General features: G+C 28.9%; 1 long non-coding RNA gene across 1 annotated transcript; it reads left to right on the forward strand.

The window, feature by feature from the left end:
• Nucleotides 1-521: 521 nt before the first annotated feature.
• Nucleotides 522-7,130, forward strand: LOC132951848 (uncharacterized). The gene is made up of 3 exons (XR_009665422.1): nucleotides 522-633; nucleotides 5,219-5,346; nucleotides 7,014-7,130. It is a non-coding gene; the product is annotated as an uncharacterized LOC132951848 (long non-coding RNA).
• Nucleotides 7,131-22,341: the final 15,211 nt, after the last annotated feature.

A 22,341-nucleotide genomic window follows, 5' to 3' on the forward strand; every position in this document is an offset into this window, starting at 1 on the left:
GTAAATTAATTAGGTATCAAAAAAATACAACTTCTCAAACACTTTGTCTATTGGCACTGGCGGGAGAATGTATTAGAATGTCTATAAACTTGCGGACCAGTTTGTATAGTTAAATTTGGCATGCGAACTATAATTGAAATAGAAAACCAGAATAGGTGCATTGCATATCACAAAGATTTCTGTAAAAGAACATACGATTAATAAATATACCGTATAGGTTTACTGTGTACGTATATAATAATATATAAGTTCTTTGGATTTATCATAGTAAAAAATATATTTTATGATATCTATGGCAATCGTCAATTGTCGATATTCGTCGGCGACGGTTAACAATTCTAATAATTTCAGCAATACTATTGTATTATAAATATAATATATTTTATATTTTGATTGCACTGAACAAAAAAATAATAGGCCACAAATATAAACGGACAGTTCGTTAAACCGGATAAGTTGTAACACAAACTCGCCAATTTCGTTATGACCAGGTTATTTTCATAAAATATTTCGATATTTCCAAGTTTCAGCTCATCGGGGTGAGATGATTAAATGAAGATGGATGAAGATGGCTGTTTCTTCGGCGATGGAGGCACTCTAGCTACGTTTCACCGGAAGAGTAGATGTTTACGAGTAAGTTTGTTTTCATATTCTTACCTACTATTTTACATTTACTTTTTAGACTTAAATTAAATATTTATTGCCACGGACAATCTATTAACTAGGTGACGTAGAAGCATTTATAAGTTTAATCCCAATAGCGCAATGTATAAAATACGCGAGACCGTCTTCGTTTCACCACGCCAAGTTTAATACGCACCTTTTTGCATGTTAAAATATACGGAGGGTATCACCTTAGGTTTGCGCGTAGTATTTAAAACAATAAATGTTATTAATCTTTATATTTTATATTTTTATATACATAAATACATTATACACCTCATATATTTTATTAGCATACTTACACCTTTTTTAGTGTAGTTTATACCCTAGATGGCTATAGATTATTAAATGATAGATATTAAATGATAGATATTAAATGTCTTGCAATTATATATTTTACTATGATTATTAATTTCATTATAATATAATATAACAATACACTCTAAATTAAATTAGTTGTTATCAAGACAGACAATCTTAAAACAAACTCTTTTCTGGACGTTTTCAAAACGTATTATGCTTAAAAAAAATTGCACAGTTGTCGTAGCAGTCAATCGCTAGATCAACCCGTGTGACATCAAATAGGAATTATTCTTGTTTTATTAAATAGTTTTTTCAAAAAAAAAAGGTAACATGTATAGCTCATACAATTATGAATTTATAGTTAATGGAAATGCGGATGTTTATACTTCATAGATATTTTTTTAGTTAATAATCGTGTAAATAATTTGATTAAACAATAAGGTACTTACCTACTCATCACTAGTATCAATTTTATTATATTACGTGTAAAATCACCAACACAAGGTGCGGACTGCGTTTAAAAAATTAAAAACATAAAATAAAATATAAAATAATATTGTAGTAGAAGCTGGATACTGTAGTTTTTTTTAATTTATAATCCAATTAATGTAACCGAGAATGTAACTATTAAATTCATCATTGAATGATTATTCAGAGATCACTTTGGGATAAATGTAAATTAAATTAAAAATAATTAAAAACATTTTGTGAAAGGAACAAGATTACTGCTAATATTTAAGTCTTAATTATTATTAACAAATAAATACAAATAATAGATATTTTAATAGCTTTTTACTATTAACATTCAGTGTAAATATAGTTTCTGATCGACTTACCAATATGTAATAAAATAATTATTCATATCAAATAATCCTAACAATTTAATGCAAGGATTCTCATAAATTGATCTTACAGCAGCCTTAAAACACCAAAAATACATTTGTACATCATTACAAAATTTTAGTTCCCTATTATGGTGTAGTTATTATACAAACAATAAATTGCTATTCGAAAACACAATTTCGTATACCTATTATTATTTACTAAATACCTACAATTAAATTAAACTAAAAATAAACATATGATTACATACTGAGTGCCTATAATATAATACTATATATGAAAATTGAATCTTTATTACGAATACTTATCGTTTACACAGATCACAAGAAAAAATAATTAAAAATATTTTTAAAAAAAAACACACATCATTGTAAAAATATAGTTGGTATTATAGTATTATTTGATGAATTTACTGTATACGTTTATGGCTTTATGTTTACTCTAAAATCCAGTAATCACATTTTTATTTATTAATTCATAAAATACAATATGCTCTTATAAAAATATTCTTGTGCTTCTGATATTTATTCACCACCTCAATCAATAATTAAATTGATAAACGAAAATAATAATTTAAATAATAAATAATAATAATATTATTATAATTCAAATTCAAAATTATAAACTATTTTGGTTTATTGTCTTATCAAATTTTAATGAACAAATTGGTCCTCAACACAGAACTCTTTGATATAAAAAGTTGCATTATATTATATCCGTGGATTCATCATATTGATGTACCTAGTATAATATCTATCGTTTATTTATTTAATCTATGGCAAATCTCAAAGTCGTTGCAGAAGACACAGTCGATTAAAAATTCTAAAATTTCAATAAGCAAAGAAGATATGAGCAAAAAACTTACTGCGTTTCGTATAATTTTATTTTTCATAAATCACAATATTCTAAGTTCTGGCTGTATTCTGGAGCGTTTCCTCATGGGCGTCGCAGTTCACACACGTCACGGATTCCGCCGAAGGAGTCGATAATTAAAGTAAGTTTGTTTTTATATTCTTTTGGGGCTTAAATTTACTTTTAAGACTTAAAACAAATATTTAATGTCACGAAAAATGTGCTATCCAAGTGTTGTAGGCGCATATTTTAGTTCCGGACTAGAAATGTATAAAATACGCGAGATATAAACGCCGTCGTCGTTTTTCCAGTCCGTGTTTGTAGAATAATTATAATTAATAGGTGCATACCTATATTATATTAAGTACAGGGTACTTAATATAAATATATAAATATTTTGGTTTAATTTATAGAAATATATTATGTTATGACTTATAACTGATAATAGTCATAAGATACAATTTTAATTAATAACTGGTAAATTTTTTCCAAATACAACGTTATAAGTTATAGGTCACTATTAATTTAGTGTCACATAATATCTATATTCTATATCATAGGGATTAGGGATGTATAACCATGTACACATAAAAGTATATTCACGGAATGGTCAACTGCCTATCCTGACGTGTGCGCACTTATGAATAATATACCTACTCATATACTCGTATAGGTATATAAATATACCTATGTAAATAGTGTAATACTACATAGTACATACACGAATGTGTTACCTATTATGTCCCTAAAAGTTCAATAGTTATTATTATATTTATTTATTTTTTAAATATAGGTAGGTACATTACAAGACTCTAATTAAAATCACATTTTTATTTTATTTTTTTGAATACAATGTTTTAAAAATTATTAACTAATATATAATTTATTGGTATTGTACTAAATAAATTAATGAAATAAAACAAACACAACTACTATAATTATTAGTAATAATAATATATCCACGTATAAATTATTAAAATACAAAACGAACAAACGAAAAACGATTCTGAGCAAAGATATCGTTGACTAATAAATAATATTGAGATTAAAGTAATTTATTTTTTCGGTAGAAAATCGGTATAAATATGAATTATAAATATTTTTTTATTTTCATACCATGACGCGTGTGTGAAAAATTGTTTATATTAAGTGTTTAAGATGTTAGATTTCAGTTCGGTTGATTGTCCACCCCCTCACTCTTCCGCACCAATGCATCAGAAATTACTATTTATAATATTTAAATATAAACTGCATTTTCTGAATTTTCTAAAACATTGCTTTCCAAGCAAAGAATTCGTTTCATATATTATCAACGAATTGAAAAATGAAATTAGAACATTAATTATATGGGATAAAGTGAATTTTATAAAAACTTATTAGAAAAAAATTAAATACAATTAAATAAAGGTAATTTTTTTTCTTATATTTCTATTTTTTTACGTACCCATTATGTTCGATACCATAACTTCAGTCTTCAGTTATAGAAAACAACACTAGCCACTATGGAATTACTGTCGAATTTTTTTATTTTAAAATATTAAATAACATCTGATCGACTGATGTGCTATAATGAAACTCAAAATATAACGAATACACTACCTATACACTTATCTAAATTCTATTTTATATTCGTTTTTAAATTGGACTTTCAATATTTCTGGCCATTTTATTAAGCTTTGTAATATAAGTGCATTAAATCGTATTTTTAAGGCATTTTTCTTATTTTTAATGCATTTAAATCCGCGTCCTATTTATAATTTAACGTTATTTTGTATATACCAAACGATTAGTGTACACAATAAAAAATACAATATTATTGATGGGTTAATAGGTTGATAACTATTATGTAGGTAGGTACAGTTTTGTACGTTCAATGTATCGCTCTTCATTCATAAAGTAGCTAAATGAGTCAAATGATTTTGTCAAGGGGTGGGGGGGAGGATATGGCTGATTTTTTAACATGCACTATTTCAAGGGCTCTTAACCTAAGGGGCGCACCACTCTAAGGAGGAGTGACACAATTTCGTAAGGGGGGGGGGGGGGACGTGAAAATGTTTAAAAAAAAACACGAATTTATTTAGTTATTTTGTTATTTAGGTAATACATATTAATTAATAGGTATTTCTTAAATTTTTTTATTATTTTATTTGAAACATTATTTTTAAATATTGGGATCAATAAAACTATTTTTATATAATTACTATTTTATATCAATTAGAATTTGTTTATAAACCAAGTAATAAATAGATGGTTACCAAGTAAAAAAAACCGTTATCTATATTATAAATTTGAATTCAATCTACCGCATTTGCGTCTAGTAGAAACAAATAAATGTTTTTTTGAAGATAATGTAAAAATATTCATCATCCATCGGTTAGGACCATATATATATTTTCTATGATTAGGACAGTGAGGTTATAATTATAAATAATCTATAGCAAATGACAATCGTCTGAGACGAACAGCGATTCCAATACGTACTCACATATTTTGTTCCATTCTGGTTATTAAGCTCGGTGCCTATTTTTATAAATGTCATTAATCTCAATACTTCCAGACTGAACTTTTGGATCGGATATATGAAGACGCGCGCTGCATTTTCCTTGACGGAGACGCACAGCTCTGACACTAGACAATATTATACACTCAAAGGGACCGCGTTTCGCCGGAAGAATAAATAATTACGTAAGTTTTATCCTACTACTCTGTTGACGCGGTAGACCTAATGGAAATATTTATTGTCAGACAAACTTATATACCCGCTAGACGTAGAGCAGTTTTTAAAATCCAGTTGTTCTAGGTGTACAAAAATTAGGATATTATGAAAAATACCTTAAATTATAATACTTTGCCTACAACTGTTAATTTATTGTTATAGTAGAATAATTTTTAAAATTTTAAATCAATGATTAGGTAATGCTTTTATAAGTAGGAAGGTAGGTTTTTATACCTACCTAACAAAATAAGAAAATACATAATGATTAATGTTATTTAATATGATTCGTAAGTACAAAGCAGATTATACCTATCACTTGGTGACGATTATTTTTGTTTTATACGTTCTTCGTAATTCAGTTCCGTCACAATAGTTTTAGTTTTCGTTAAATGTGAAACATACATTTTCTATGCATACGGGATACGGGCATTAAATATTTGGGTTTTAAGAGAACACCTCAAACGTACGTTTTATTTTGGGGGTTTTACGGGATATACCTATAGGAAATTTTCTTCAAATTTTCACATTTCACTATTTGATATTGTGATATTATTTGTACCTAGGTTAAGTTTCTGTTTTAGAATCGATCGATATGATACCTAGGTATATCACATTCTTTAATTTAAATTCTGGTAGTCGAGTATTGGACAAGTACCTACGTAACTTATAATTCGTATCGTAATTTAATGACTAAAGAAATATAATTTCCCCAATAGTGTCTAGGGCCACCGGCAGCAGAATGCATTATAGAATGTCTATAAACTTGTGGTCTAGTATATGGTTAAAATTGGCATGCGACCAACAACTGGGGGCTTGTTCTGGAAAATTTAAATGATCTAATAAGGTTCATCTCATTATTTAAATTAAATTAATTTTTAAGCGATTGTTGTGTTAATCAATTTTTTATTTATTTCATTCAACACACTCGTCTCAGTTTTCTAGTACCTCTAGATTTCTCACAAAATTCATATTGATCATCTCACAGCTTTTATATTCAAAACCAAACAAATATGTATTTTTATCTTATTTCAATCTTTTTCATCGAACACCATTATATATTACAGATCATAAAGATACTAGTATTGTATACTAGATAAGTTTCAATTAGAGAGAGATGGAGATGGAGTGAGATGTAGACGGATGAAGATAGCTGTTTCTTCGACGACAGCGTGTGCTGCAGTACTGCTAGGTTTCACTGGAAGAGTCGATGTTTATGCGTAAGTTTGTTTTTATATTATTTTGGTCTTATATTTACTTTTTAGACTTGAATTAAGTATTTATTGTCGCGGAAAATCTGTTAATTAAGTAACGTAGAAGCATATACGTTTACTACTGCCTACCAAAGGCGCAATGTATAATAATAATAAATTATACGCCAGTCCGAACAATCCAAACGCTGTCTTACTCGTAGTCGAGTTCTAGTTGATAACTGACTTGTAAATAAATGTAATTTTTGTTAGGTATAAAAATAAAACTAATAAATCCTTGAATACAACATTTAAAAATACAAACTCTGTGTAATAAAAATTAATATTAGGTATTTATTGGTAGGTTTATATAATATCTGTAGACTGTAACGCATAGGTCATTAGAATATTGTAGAACATTTTACTGCATAAGATGCGTGTTATTTCAGAAATGGTATTCGTCAGTGAACATTTTCAAACTGGGAATAATATATCATAAGCAGATTGAAATGTGTGAACGTTTCAGTGTTTCGAAGACTAAGTTTCGTAGCAGATTTTGATTCCGTCACGGGGTATGTATTTTCTTATTTCTCAGTAGGTTTTTTTATTATAGTTAATTGATCAGGGGATGTATTGCCCGAAAATTTTCAATATTTGTATTGTAACTATACTGGTATAACACTATTCGGGCTATCAATAAAGTCGTGTTCAAAATTAGAAAATTGGTGAGGTATGATATTTTTTTAAGCAATTCTTTCGAGTAGGGAATTCGCTCAATGATATTTAAATATTTTCACCGGTAATCAAGTACGATGACTTGTAGGTAACTAAAGACTGAGTGAATAGGAATTAGGAAGTGTGTGATATGGCGAAGATAAGGAAATGGGTCAACAGGATTTCAGAATGTTTGGTGTATGAAAGGGAAAGATGAAAAAGAAATGAAAGGTTAGGGTAGGTAAGTGGAGTGAGAGTAGCAGTTATGAGAATATTAAGTAAGGTGTTAAGGTACAAAAGAGGATAGAATAAGAAATTAATTAATTAAGGGTAGTGTAGGGTAGTGTACATATTGTAGTGAAAACAAGAGAGAATATGTTTAGGTGGTTCGGTCACTGTATGATAAGAGATAGTGAGAGTGGCTATAGAAGTTAATTTAGGGGAGAAATGATGGACGAGAAGACTGAAGAAGAGATGGATAGACAGAATACCATTCATATGGAGGTGTGGAATGAGAGTGGCTGAACCTGTATATAGCTGTGAGAGACGGGGGAAGAAAAAGTGTAAAGGTAGAATAGTTATGTTAACAATGCCGAATACGTAGGAAAAGATCTTGAATTGCAAAAGCCCTATTGACTCTTTGGCTTAAACTAACCATAGGTTTACCTAACTAACCTTCTTATGACTCATTAGGACACTTTGAATAAAAAGATCCTGAGTTGCAAGTTGCCGAACTTAAGTGTTTGATTATCAAGTTTATCCTTTGATTGTTGACACCTTAATCCATGATATGGATGAAGCTCATAGATAATAAAGATATGGATAGTCAACGCCTATGTTAAATACATTTGAGGCCGCGTTCTCGGAGGGGAACGCAATTGAGGCTCTTTTATATTGATAGTCGATAGTCGACACTCGATATAAGTATACTTTATTTGGCCTCAATTTATTGTTCCCCTCGAAGACCGCTGATAAGACCATTATGTCCCATCCATATATATGATGGAGCCATACCCAGCTCACTCGTGTAAACTTGTTGCCGGTTGGGATGTCAGCGCACTATTTGTTTTCCATCTTTGACCCACCCGTAGCATACCAAATGTACAATTAAGAAAACACTAAAATGATTGGGTCAGAGAGAGAAATAAATAGTGCGCTAAAAATCTAACATCCTCTTAGTGTTATCAAGTTGAAGAAGCAGTTGATTGTTGACAATTTGACATTTAACATTAACTGTGGTCAGTGCCGTAACTAGATTTGATTGGGCCCGTGTGTGAAAACTCTGTTGGGCCCCTTTTTCCTAAAAAATTTACTTATTTTAAAATCTCCATATTTATTTTCCTAATAAGACATTTTTTTTAACAATAAGTATAACTTGTAGTTTAGAAACAACATAAAAATTAAATAATTTTACATATAAATGTGGGTAAATAAATAATATAATTATAACTCTTAGGTAGGTAAGTCATAAAAAATATTTTGAAATTTGAACATCATAAATGTAATTGAATAAAATAATAATATTAATTAAAAATGTTAAAAGTATAACATTTTCAAAACTAAATTATAAGCTATCGAAGAAAATTCTTTTTTCTTGCTTTTAAATTTGCAAAGTCTTCAATGATTTTGTCTACATTAATATTTTCTGCTTGAAGTCTTTCAATGTTCAGAATAGCGATGTTAGATAACCGGTCTTGACCTATAGAGTTGCGCAAATAGTTTTTAATAAGTTTTCATTTTGAGAATGACCTTTCTGCTGAAGCAGATGTTACTGGTATAGTCATAAAAATGATTATACCAGTAAAAACATCTGGAAATATGGAAGTTAAGTCATCTTTGATAATGATATCTCCTAAATTTTGAACAGTCATTTTTTGAAGTGAGTTTTCTTGATAAGTTGATGATAAATATGCTTTTAAAGAGATAATTTGTCTTGTAAAATCTGAACTTATATCATCTTTGTATTTAATGGTAAAGTCATACGCTGATTTTATTAAAAGTTCTTCAGACATTTCTACTAATGTTTGAGGAATAAGTATACTAAAATCTTCACAAACCATTTGCATTCCTTTAAACCATAGGTTCTCAAACTTATTTCATCCAACGCCCACTTTGAGAATTAAAAATTTTCTAGCGCCCCCCCCCCCCAAAAAAAAAAAAAATTACTTTAGCATTTGTTATGTCTTTTAAAAATAGATATTACAATTTATAATATATAAATATGCTATATCTAATTTCTGAGTTCTAACATACATTTTAAATTAGCTTTTTGGATGACAGCAATTAAAACGCATACTTTTTCATACTTAAAAGTATTTTTATTAAAACGAAACATTTATAATTAAAATTATTCACATTAAAATTATTTTTATTAAAATCATGCTAAAAAAGTTATGAATTCAAAATATAAAATTTATAAATTGAAAAAGGATTTTGTTTTAATAAATATAGATTTACTATATTACATTTTGTATTAATATATGTATAAATATATAAATGAGACTTTTTTTAATATAATATAATTATAATATTTATATATATAATTATTTGTATCGCCCCCTAAACCTAACTCAAAGCCCATTAGGGGGCGCTATCGCCTACTTTGAGAATGACTGCTTTAAACCTTTCTCTAAGTTGCATCAATGTTGCATCAATTACTGGGTAAAATACATTTACCTTAAAATTATCTTCCATTACTGTAAGTCGATAATCACTATCTACTTCGTCAAAATGCCTTACAGCAAATTCTTGACGCTTTTTATCAAATTTAAATGGTATATTCCATGTTTCACACAATTTTCTTGCGTTGTCAGTTATTTTTTCGTACTCTTGTCTCATTTTTCAGAGATGAATTTTTGAGAGATCTGAGTGGGCCCCTAAAAATTTTCTTTGGCCCTGGGCCCGTGTGTTCCACACACTTAACACACCCGGTTTTTACGGCACTGACTGTGGTAGGTATTATGATTGGAAGTAAAAGTAATTAGCAGGACTGTGAATTTAATGTAATGAAAAAGTGTTAAATATTTGCCTGCATGTATGCACTAAAAACAGACAAATATATACACTGAAATATTTAAAAATATGCACTTAAAATTCAAAAAAATACTGAATGAAAACGTTTTTATTAACATTTTTTTAAATTAATAAATTATGATTCAAATTGGTTTACAAAAAAAATTCTTTATTTACACACTTGGTAGGTAGGTATGTAGGTAGGTAACGGATGAACCGAAAATATAAAAACATTTTAAGAAAATAAGCATAAATACGAAGAAATCATGAAATCATGCAATTATATTAACTAACCAAAAAAAAACGCATATTGGTAACGGTGTTGTAATAATAGGGATCTCCCAAAAAAAAATACGTACTAATAGTTCAAACAAATCATAAAGGCCAACTGTAATAAATATTAATTTATGAAAAAGTATATTAAAAAGCATTATTATTATAAATGAAACAAAACTATGAACTATGGACCGTGACATAATATAGGTATTTCTATATTTTTAGCTCCATAATTTCTGTTAAAATATTAGGAAAATGTATTAAGTACCGTAAAAATGCTAAATTTGAGCTATTACTTAAAATATTATATTCATAACAAATTATCATAGAAGGTTAGGTACTGTTATTCCACATACTTATTATAGTTTAATTTAACTACAACATTCTAGTAGAGTCTGATAAAATTTGGTTCCATGACTTTGATCATACAAACTTTAAATACTAAACTATGGGTCTGAAATTTAGTTTATATAGATCTAAATAATCCAAAACATATATTGCTTCAAAATATAAAAATAAAGTGTCTTGTATTGTAGTAAGTAGGTAACTTTCAAAAAAAAAATTTAAAAAAATCATACTTGAAATCTATGTATAATATACGTATATTGTAATAAATGTTCAAATGTTTACTATAGTACATTAAAAAATTAACTTAAGTTCAATATAACACATTATAACAGGTGTTCAAATAAACATTTCATATCAAAAATGTAGTTAATTCACACAGTCTCTCTTCAATTTTATATTTTTCTTCAAATCATCTACAAAATATAAATGTTTAGTAAATTGAAAGACTTGATTAAGTATTTAATCATTTATCTAAAAGAGATGTGCCGGGTCGCCACATTACTATATCGAGGGGCCATGGTGCAAGTGTCGTCCATAAATATCATAAAATAAATTAAGAGTTATGTTTGAGGATTTAATTAATTTCCTAAAAGGAAATGCCTCAAGGTTGCCTCAGTAAGTTGAGGACCGTAGTTAAAGTGCCGTCCACCAATAAATGACCCGAAAAAAAACGATTAATTCAAATATAGAAGGTACTTATATCATATACTTTTATCAAAGTATGATTGTGTTAGCCATAGTCTTGTGTAAATTATATTGTCTTATGTTTTCCCAATCTAAAAATACAAAATACTGAAAATTAATGAAATCACAAATATTAGTAGGTACAATAGAGAGACTGTGCATTGATTTACAAATTTGTCTTAATTTTACTTTTTGCATAGCGAATAATATGAAGGTGGGCTGGGCTTAGATGCTGATAGCATAGGCGCATATTCAGTCTTAAACTTGGGAGTACTAAAATTTTTTAGCACAAAGTGACACGTGGGGGGCTTTGCCCCCACACGCCCCTAAACAGTTATACATATCAGCAAAATATTAAATCAATTAACTACAATTTTTACTAATTAATAGGTCAGGATCGTCCACATTTTCACTACTTTCATTATTTTCGTTTTTATTGTTTGTTTTATTACACTCAAATATACTAAACATATTTAAGGAAGTAATTTTATATACGTACGCAAATTAAATGTAAATCACATAAACTACTTTACAAATTGTTGGTATTTATGTAGAAAAATGGAAACAACAATAAAATATAATTAGTCAATATCAGAACTGTAGTCATTTGTCACTGACTCGAGAACACGATTGAACAACTTAATAGGTAGAATCGACTATCTTTGATTCATAGTACCTACTACACTACTACTAAGAATAGACGGTTGAAAATGTCTATAATATTATCATTTATCAAACTAAATAATATTAATTAATAAAATTTTTTTTTTTTTTTTATTGATCTTAAGCTTCGGCAACTATGGCCATTAGCTGTAGTGGTTTGTTTGTGGAATGTTAGTGTTGGTAGGGGAAGGAACACGTGTGTGTTGGGTTTGGCAGAATTTTTGATTGGGCACCCGTAGGTATCTGCCCGGGTGGGGGATGGCGGGACTTGTTCTCCGGACACCGTGACTTGCACGGAGAAAAATGCCGCCCGGTGGTCGAGGATCGAACTCGGACCGGCTGTGCCGAATCCGTCACGTTAGGTTAGGTCGCCTCGTCCCCCAATTAATAATATTATATTCATATCAATAAACCACAACACCGGTATACAAAACAAAATCCTATTCAGTACTCCAATTTCCAGTAATAAAATAATACTAAAAATAAACTTGTGTTAAAACAGCCGATAAGATAACATGCATTAAAAATAGGGAATATACCGTCATACACTCATACCAACATCACAATTCACAAACCCAATTACCCAATTACTGTATTTATGTATAAAATATTTACGTCCCGTTAGTGTATACCAATACAAACTGGAAACTCATTCTTATAAACGCAAAATTACAGTTTAAATAATATTTTTTGCACAATAGAAGATGGGGGTGCTAATTTAAGACTTGGGGTGCTAAGCACCCCCTGGCACCCCCGTATGTGCGCCAATGATGCTGATAAATCATTAATAGAGACGCGTTGATCATTTTTATGTGCTTCAAATTGTTTACACGAGTGAGCTGGGTATGGCTCCATCATAGATAATAAAGATATAACATAATGGATAGGACATAATAGTCTTATCAGCCGTCTGATCTTCGAGGGGAACAATTGAGACCAAATCGAGTATCGACTATCAATATAAAGGAGTCTCAATTGCCTTCCGCGGGAACGCGGCCTCAAATGTATTTAACATAGGCGTGGACTATCTATATCTTTATTATCTATGGGCTTCATCCATAGCATGGCTTAAGGTGTCCAACAATCTAACGATCAACTTGACAATCAAACACTTAAGTTCAGCAACCTGCAAATCAGGATCTTTTTATTCAAAGTGTCCTAATAAGTCATAAGAAGGTTAGTTAGGTAAACCTATGGTTAGTTGAAGCTATGGTAATGATAGACGACTATCATCACTGGTCGTGAGCTTTGCGATGATCTTTTACTACTAACTATCAAGGTATTCGATATTGTAAACAAAACAATGAAAGAAAATATTTAAATATTATTAATTTGGTTAGGTAGGTTAGGTTAGGATAGGGCAGGAAATTAGATGTTAACTAATTATCATAGTTTTTAACACGGTCTTAAAGACTGTCAGCAAGAGTTGTACCAGTATAGTTATTAAAAACTTAAATACAGCCAACATTAAATAATGATTTTTTTACCACAACAAATTATAAAATGTATTTTAAAATATAACAAAATATTATTTTATTAGGGTTTTATAAGGTTTTCAATACTTATGAGTTTTTGTAAATAGAAAATGTATAAAATCAATAGTTTTAATTTGATATATGGTTTTGTGTTTTAATATCCTATTGTCAAAGACTTCTCAGGGTTTCCTTTCCACATTTTTTTACATTGTACTAAATCTAATTTTTTTCCGCAAATATTTACAAAGACTAAAACAGATATCTGACTATGTTATTATTTGCATATAGACTTTATAGTTTGTAATTTAATATTGACTGTAGACCCACCAAACACAATATTATTTAAAATTAAACTTTTATGTCCTTCATAAATTACAATCACATAGTAGAGTCCGTGCGGGACCTTTTCTCATTTAATTTCTTTGCATCCTTTATAATTTAAATTCATTTTTATACATTTTCTAATACATATATTACCGTGATACACCTCTGATCATAATAACTGTTCGCATTATTATAATGTAAACAAAACCTAGTTTTTGGATTGTAGTTAATATGTATTGCAGTATTTAGCTTCCAGCGTATTCTTTTGTTTAGTGTTATTTCACCCAGATTTCTCAAACAATTTTTTTTTCACTTCATTGAACTCTAGTAGATTTTTTTGTATAAAAATTTTTCAAGATTAACCGGCTATACCTGGGAGTACACTGAGTACCTGTGTACATAATATATAATTTGAAAAGAGACTGGCTCTAACGTTCCCCATTCAATTAATTTTTTTATATATTTAACTTTTTTTAATTCTTTTATATATATCTTTTTTTAAAACATTAACAACTTGGTGCAAAATGATTTTTTTAAAAATTTTTATCTGCTTCTTAAAATGCGTTTGCCTGCGGTAGCCCACGTTCCCCTCTCTTTTTAGTTTGTACTTTGTAATGTGTATTCCTACAGTTAAATTATTTCAAAATTTTTTTTTGAATTCTTAAAAAGCATTTGCCTGCGGGCGCCAACACCCTCCTTCAATTTTTTTTTTAGGATTTAACCTCTAGCCAAATATTTTAACATTGACAATCTGGTACCTCTTGAATAATTCTTGTTTGATGAAATAAATATTTTGAATAGTTTTTCTGTTTAAGATTCTGGGCATTTTAGTTTGTACTTTGTAATGTGTATTTCTGCAGTTAAATTTTTTCAAATTTTTTTTTGGTTTCTTAAAAAATATTTGCCTGTGGGCGCCAACACCCTCCTTCAATTTTTTTTTTAGGATTTAACCTCTAGCCAAATATTTTAAACATTGACATTCTGGTACCTCTTGAATAATCCTTGTTTGATGAAATAAATATTTTGAATAGTTTTTCTGTTTAAGTTTCTGGGCATCTCAGTATGTACTTTCTAATGTGTATTCCTACACTTAAATTTTTTTTTTGGTTTCCTAAAATGCATTTGCCTGCGGGCGCCAACACCCTCCTTCAATTTTTTTTTTTTAGTAATGTAACTCGAGTTGAATATTTTGTATTGACTTGAAAATTGATAACTTGGTGCCCTATGAATAATCATTCTTTAATTAACTAAATATTTTGAATAGTTTTTCTGTTTAAGATTCTGGGCATTTTAGTTTGTACTTTGTAATGTGTATTCCTGCAGTTAAATTTTTTTCAAATTTTTTTTTGGTTTCTTAAAAAATATTTGCCTGCGGGCGCCAACACCCTCCTTCAATTTTTTTTTTAGGATTTAACCTCTAGCCAAATATTTTAAACATTGACATTCTGGTACCTCTTGAATAATCCTTGTTTGATGAAATAAATATTTTGAATAGTTTTTCTGTTTAAGTTTCTGGGCATCTCAGTATGTACTTTGTAATGTGTATTCCTACAGTTAAATATTTTCAAATTTTTTTTTTGGTTTCCTTAAATGCATTTGCCTGCGGGCGCCAACACCCTCCTTCAATTATTTTTTTATGATTTTACCTCTAGCCAAATTTTTTAAACATTGACATTCTGGTACCTCTTGAATAATCCTTGTTTGATGAAATAAATATTTTGAATAGTTTTTCTGTTTAAGATTCTGGGCATCTTAGTATGTACTTTGTAATGTGTATTCCTACAGTTAAATTATTTCAAAATTTTTTTTTGAATTCTTAAAAAGCAATTGCCTGCGGGCGCCAACACACTCCTTCAATTTTTTTTTAGGATTTAACCTCTAGCCAAATATTTTAACATTGACAATCTAGTACCTCTTGAATAATTCTTATTGATGAAATAAATATTTTGAATAGTTTTTCTGTTTAAGATTCTGGGCATCTTAGTATGTACTTTGTAATGTGTATTCCTACAGTTAAATTATTTCAAAATTTTTTTTTGAATTCTTAAAAAGCAATTGCCTGCGGGCGCCAACACCCTCCTTCAATTTTTTTTTTAGGATTTAACCTCTAGCCAAATATTTTAAACATTGACAATCTGGTACCTCTTGAATAATCCTTGTTTGATGAACTAAATATTTTGAATAGTTTTTTCTGTTAAGATTCTGGGCATTTTAGTTTGTACTTTGTAATGTGTATTCCTACAGTTAAATTTTTTCGAATTTTTTTTTGGTTTCCTAAAAAATATTTGCCTGCGGGCGCCAACACCCTCCTTCAATTTTTTTTTTAGGATTTAACCTCTAGCTAAATATTTTAAACATTGACAATCTGGTACCTCTTGAATTATCTTTATCTTTAATGAACTAAATATTTTAAATGGTTTTTTTTGTTTAAGATTCTGGGCATTTTAGTTTGTACTTTGTAATGTGTATTTCTGCAGTTAAATTTTTTCAAATTTTTTTTTGGTTTCTTAAAAAATATTTGCCTGCGGGCGCCAACACCCTCCTTCAATTTTTTTTTTTTAGTAATGTAACTCGAGTTGAATATTTTGTATTGACTTGAAAATTGATAACTTGGTGCCCTATGAATAATCATTCTTTAATTAACTAAATATTATGAATAGTTTTTCTGTTTAAGATTCTGGGCATTTTAGTTTGTACTTTGTAATGTGTATTCCTGCAGTTAAATTTTTTCAAATTTTTTTTTGGTTTCTTAAAAAATATTTGCCTGCGGGCGCCAACACCCTCCTTCAATTTTTTTTTTAGGATTTAACCTCTAGCCAAATATTTTAAACATTGACATTCTGGTACCTCTTGAATAATCCTTGTTTGATGAAATAAATATTTTGAATAGTTTTTCTGTTTAAGTTTCTGGGCATCTCAGTATGTACTTTGTAATGTGTATTCCTACAGTTAAATATTTTCAAATTTTTTTTTTGGTTTCCTTAAATGCATTTGCCTGCGGGCGCCAACACCCTCCTTCAATTATTTTTTTATGATTTTACCTCTAGCCAAATTTTTTAAACATTGACAATCTGGTACCTCTTGAATTATCTTTATCTTTAATGAACTAAATATTTTAAATGGTTTTTTTTGTTTAAGATTCTGGGCATTTTAGTTTGTACTTTGTAATGTGTATTTCTGCAGTTAAATTTTTTCAAATTTTTTTTTGGTTTCTTAAAAAATATTTGCCTGTGGGCGCCAACACCCTCCTTCAATTTTTTTTTTAGGATTTAACCTCTAGCCAAATATTTTAAACATTGACATTCTGGTACCTCTTGAATAATCCTTGTTTAATGAACTAAATATTTTAAATAGTTGTTTCTGTTAAGATTCTGGGCTTTTTAGTTTGTACTTTGTAATGCGTATTCCAACAGTTAAATATTTTCAAATTTTTTTTTTGGTTTCCTTAAATGCATTTGCCTGCGGGCGCCAACACCCTCCTTCAATTATTTTTTTATGATTTTACCTCTAGCCAAATTTTTTAAACATTGACATTCTGGTACCTCTTGAATAATCCTTGTTTGATGAAATAAATACTTTGAATAGTTTTTCTGTTTAAGATTCTGGGCATCTTAGTATGTACTTTGTAATGTGTATTCCTACAGTTAAATTATTTCAAAATTTTTTTTTGAATTCTTAAAAAGCAATTGCCTGCGGGCGCCAACACACTCCTTCAATTTTTTTTTAGGATTTAACCTCTAGCCAAATATTTTAACATTGACAATCTAGTACCTCTTGAATAATTCTTATTGATGAAATAAATATTTTGAATAGTTTTTCTGTTTAAGATTCTGGGCATCTTAGTATGTACTTTGTAATGTGTATTCCTACAGTTAAATTATTTCAAAATTTTTTTTTGAATTCTTAAAAAGCAATTGCCTGCGGGCGCCAACACCCTCCTTCAATTTTTTTTTTAGGATTTAACCTCTAGCCAAATATTTTAAACATTGACAATCTGGTACCTCTTGAATAATCCTTGTTTGATGAACTAAATATTTTGAATAGTTTTTTCTGTTAAGATTCTGGGCATTTTAGTTTGTACTTTGTAATGTGTATTCCTACAGTTAAATTTTTTCGAATTTTTTTTTGGTTTCCTAAAAAATATTTGCCTGCGGGCGCCAACACCCTCCTTCAATTTTTTTTTTAGGATTTAACCTCTAGCTAAATATTTTAAACATTGACAATCTGGTACCTCTTGAATTATCTTTATCTTTAATGAACTAAATATTTTAAATGGTTTTTTTTGTTTAAGATTCTGGGCATTTTAGTTTGTACTTTTTAATGTGTATTTCTGCAGTTAAATTTTTTCAAATTTTTTTTTGGTTTCTTAAAAAATATTTGCCTGTGGGCGCCAACACCCTCCTTCAATTTTTTTTTTAGGATTTAACCTCTAGCCAAATATTTTAAACATTGACATTCTGGTACCTCTTGAATAATCCTTGTTTGATGAAATAAATATTTTGAATAGTTTTTCTGTTTAAGTTTCTGGGCATCTCAGTATGTACTTTCTAATGTGTATTCCTACACTTAAATTTTTTTTTTGGTTTCCTAAAATGCATTTGCCTGCGGGCGCCAACACCCTCCTTCAATTTTTTTTTTTTAGTAATGTAACTCGAGTTGAATATTTTGTATTGACTTGAAAATTGATAACTTGGTGCCCTATGAATAATCATTCTTTAATTAACTAAATATTTTGAATAGTTTTTCTGTTTAAGATTCTGGGCATTTTAGTTTGTACTTTGTAATGTGTATTCCTGCAGTTAAATTTTTTCAAATTTTTTTTTGGTTTCTTAAAAAATATTTGCCTGCGGGCGCCAACACCCTCCTTCAATTTTTTTTTTAGGATTTAACCTCTAGCCAAATATTTTAAACATTGACATTCTGGTACCTCTTGAATAATCCTTGTTTGATGAAATAAATATTTTGAATAGTTTTTCTGTTTAAGTTTCTGGGCATCTCAGTATGTACTTTGTAATGTGTATTCCTACAGTTAAATATTTTCAAATTTTTTTTTTGGTTTCCTTAAATGCATTTGCCTGCGGGCGCCAACACCCTCCTTCAATTATTTTTTTATGATTTTACCTCTAGCCAAATTTTTTAAACATTGACAATCTGGTACCTCTTGAATAATCCTTGTTTGATGAAATAAATATTTTGAATAGTTTTTCTGTTTAAGATTCTGGGCATCTTAGTATGTACTTTGTAATGTGTATTCCTACAGTTAAATTATTTCAAAATTTTTTTTTGAATTCTTAAAAAGCAATTGCCTGCGGGCGCCAACACCCTCCTTCAATTTTTTTTTTAGGATTTAACCTCTAGCCAAATATTTTAAACATTGACAATCTGGTACCTCTTGAATAATCCTTGTTTGATGAACTAAATATTTTGAATAGTTTTTTCTGTTAAGATTCTGGGCATTTTAGTTTGTACTTTGTAATGTGTATTCCTACAGTTAAATTTTTTCGAATTTTTTTTTGGTTTCCTAAAAAATATTTGCCTGCGGGCGCCAACACCCTCCTTCAATTTTTTTTTTAGGATTTAACCTCTAGCTAAATATTTTAAACATTGACAATCTGGTACCTCTTGAATTATCTTTATCTTTAATGAACTAAATATTTTAAATGGTTTTTTTTGTTTAAGATTCTGGGCATTTTAGTTTGTACTTTGTAATGTGTATTTCTGCAGTTAAATTTTTTCAAATTTTTTTTTGGTTTCTTAAAAAATATTTGCCTGTGGGCGCCAACACCCTCCTTCAATTTTTTTTTTAGGATTTAACCTCTAGCCAAATATTTTAAATATTGACATTCTGGTACCTCTTGAATAATCCTTGTTTAATGAACTAAATATTTTAAATAGTTGTTTCTGTTAAGATTCTGGGCTTTTTAGTTTGTACTTTGTAATGCGTATTCCAACAGTTAAATATTTTCAAATTTTTTTTTTGGTTTCCTTAAATGCATTTGCCTGCGGGCGCCAACACCCTCCTTCAATTATTTTTTTATGATTTTACCTCTAGCCAAATTTTTTAAACATTGACATTCTGGTACCTCTTGAATAATCCTTGTTTGATGAAATAAATATTTTGAATAGTTTTTCTGTTTAAGATTCTGGGCATCTTAGTATGTACTTTGTAATGTGTATTCCTACAGTTAAATTATTTCAAAATTTTTTTTTGAATTCTTAAAAAGCAATTGCCTGCGGGCGCCAACACACTCCTTCAATTTTTTTTTAGGATTTAACCTCTAGCCAAATATTTTAACATTGACAATCTGGTACCTCTTGAATAATTCTTATTGATGAAATAAATATTTTGAATAGTTTTTCTGTTTAAGATTCTGGGCATCTTAGTATGTACTTTGTAATGTGTATTCCTACAGTTAAATTATTTCAAAATTTTTTTTTGAATTCTTAAAAAGCAATTGCCTGCGGGCGCCAACACCCTCCTTCAATTTTTTTTTTAGGATTTAACCTCTAGCCAAATATTTTAAACATTGACAATCTGGTACCTCTTGAATAATCCTTGTTTGATGAACTAAATATTTTGAATAGTTTTTTCTGTTAAGATTCTGGGCATTTTAGTTTGTACTTTGTAATGTGTATTCCTACAGTTAAATTTTTTCGAATTTTTTTTTGGTTTCCTAAAAAATATTTGCCTGCGGGCGCCAACACCCTCCTTCAATTTTTTTTTTAGGATTTAACCTCTAGCTAAATATTTTAAACATTGACAATCTGGTACCTCTTGAATTATCTTTATCTTTAATGAACTAAATATTTTAAATGGTTTTTTTTGTTTAAGATTCTGGGCATTTTAGTTTGTACTTTGTAATGTGTATTTCTGCAGTTAAATTTTTTCAAATTTTTTTTTGGTTTCTTAAAAAATATTTGCCTGTGGGCGCCAACACCCTCCTTCAATTTTTTTTTTAGGATTTAACCTCTAGCCAAATATTTTAAATATTGACATTCTGGTACCTCTTGAATAATCCTTGTTTAATGAACTAAATATTTTAAATAGTTGTTTCTGTTAAGATTCTGGGCTTTTTAGTTTGTACTTTGTAATGCGTATTCCAACAGTTAAATATTTTCAAATTTTTTTTTTGGTTTCCTTAAATGCATTTGCCTGCGGGCGCCAACACCCTCCTTCAATTATTTTTTTATGATTTTACCTCTAGCCAAATTTTTTAAACATTGACATTCTGGTACCTCTTGAATAATCCTTGTTTGATGAAATAAATATTTTGAATAGTTTTTCTGTTTAAGATTCTGGGCATCTTAGTATGTACTTTGTAATGTGTATTCCTACAGTTAAATTATTTCAAAATTTTTTTTTGAATTCTTAAAAAGCAATTGCCTGCGGGCGCCAACACACTCCTTCAATTTTTTTTTAGGATTTAACCTCTAGCCAAATATTTTAACATTGACAATCTGGTACCTCTTGAATAATTCTTATTGATGAAATAAATATTTTGAATAGTTTTTCTGTTTAAGATTCTGGGCATCTTAGTATGTACTTTGTAATGTGTATTCCTACAGTTAAATTATTTCAAAATTTTTTTTTGAATTCTTAAAAAGCAATTGCCTGCGGGCGCCAACACCCTCCTTCAATTTTTTTTTTAGGATTTAACCTCTAGCCAAATATTTTAAACATTGACAATCTGGTACCTCTTGAATAATCCTTGTTTGATGAACTAAATATTTTGAATAGTTTTTTCTGTTAAGATTCTGGGCATTTTAGTTTGTACTTTGTAATGTGTATTCCTACAGTTAAATTTTTTCGAATTTTTTTTTGGTTTCCTAAAAAATATTTGCCTGCGGGCGCCAACACCCTCCTTCAATTTTTTTTTTAGGATTTAACCTCTAGCTAAATATTTTAAACATTGACAATCTGGTACCTCTTGAATTATCTTTATCTTTAATGAACTAAATATTTTAAATGGTTTTTTTTGTTTAAGATTCTGGGCATTTTAGTTTGTACTTTGTAATGTGTATTTCTGCAGTTAAATTTTTTCAAATTTTTTTTTGGTTTCTTAAAAAATATTTGCCTGTGGGCGCCAACACCCTCCTTCAATTTTTTTTTTAGGATTTAACCTCTAGCCAAATATTTTAAATATTGACATTCTGGTACCTCTTGAATAATCCTTGTTTAATGAACTAAATATTTTAAATAGTTGTTTCTGATAAGATTCTGGGCTTTTTAGTTTGTACTTTGTAATGTGTATTCCAACGGTTAAATATTTTCAAATTTTTT

The sequence above is a fragment of the Metopolophium dirhodum genome, chromosome 9, assembly GCF_019925205.1.
Source record: "Metopolophium dirhodum isolate CAU chromosome 9, ASM1992520v1, whole genome shotgun sequence".
NCBI classification, from domain to species: Eukaryota; Metazoa; Arthropoda; class Insecta; order Hemiptera; family Aphididae; genus Metopolophium; species Metopolophium dirhodum.